This window comes from Mus caroli, chromosome 1, assembly GCF_900094665.2.
Source record: "Mus caroli chromosome 1, CAROLI_EIJ_v1.1, whole genome shotgun sequence".
Lineage (NCBI taxonomy): Eukaryota > Metazoa > Chordata > Mammalia > Rodentia > Muridae > Mus > Mus caroli.
In genome coordinates, this window is record NC_034570.1 from 101,403,646 (window position 1) to 101,404,816 (window position 1,171).

A 1,171-nucleotide genomic window follows, 5' to 3' on the forward strand; every position below is an offset into this window, starting at 1 on the left:
TATAAGTGACCCTAAAAATTCCACCAGAGAACTCCTAAATCTGATAAACAGCTTCGGTGAAGTAGCTGGATATAAAATTAACTCAAACAAATCAAGATCTTCTCTTATATCAATCTTAGGTTTGGTCTTTTCATTGTGTTCTCAAATTCATAAGTGTTTTGGGATAGAAACATTTTACCCTTGGCATTTTCTTGGTCCAATGTGTTTATATCTTCTATGCCTGAGATTCTCTTTTCAAAAGTTTGGTGATGCTTACATCTGCAGCCCCTGTTCTCTTTCCTAGGATTGCCATCTCCAGGGTTGCCTCCATTTGTGTGTTCTTTATTTTTTCTATTTCTATATTTAGTTCTTCGACTGTTCTGTTCAATTCCTTCACCGGTTTCATTATATTTTCCAGTATTTTTTCAGGCATTTACTTGTTTCCTTTTTAAGTGCTTCTGCCTGTTTGTCTCTGTATTCTTGTACTTTTAAAGGGAGTTATTTATATCCCACTGAGAGGACTCTATCATCTTCATGAGGTGGGATTTTTGGTCAGAATCTTCCTTTTTGTGTGTGCTAGGGTATCCAGGACTTCCTGTGGTAAAAGAACTGGATTCTGATGTTGCTAAATTACTTTGGTTTCTATTGCTTATGTTCTTGTGCTCACCTTTTGCCATCCGTTTCTTCTGGTGTTCACTAGACTGAGTATCTGAGACTGGAGCAGGTCTCCTTGGAAACAGGTAGAGCTGTGTGACCTGGGTTTGTGGGGCTGCGAAAGGCAGCCTCTATTTTGCTTGAGCAAAGCTTACTTCAGAGACCCAGTAGAAAACTCTATAAGGGACAGAACAGTGAGCCACGTTCCCAGACATAGGCACCTGAACCATGGAGTCCCCAACTCCATAATCCTGTGACTATCAGTGAAGCAGACTCCACTCACACAGTTACCTGACAATAGCCAGGTATGCTCCTCCCCACAGATGCCCTGCACCTGCAAGATAGTCCACCCCACTATAAAAGGGACGGACTGCTTGGCCTCTCCTCTATCTCTTAAGCTCTTACCTCTCTTATTCTGATCTCTAGTTCTTCTTCTCCCTCTACCTTCCCCACTCTCTCCAAATGGCCCTGGCTAGCCTCTCCTTTTCTACCTTCTCTCTTTCTCTTTGCCTTTCTACAATAAAGCTCTAAAACCATG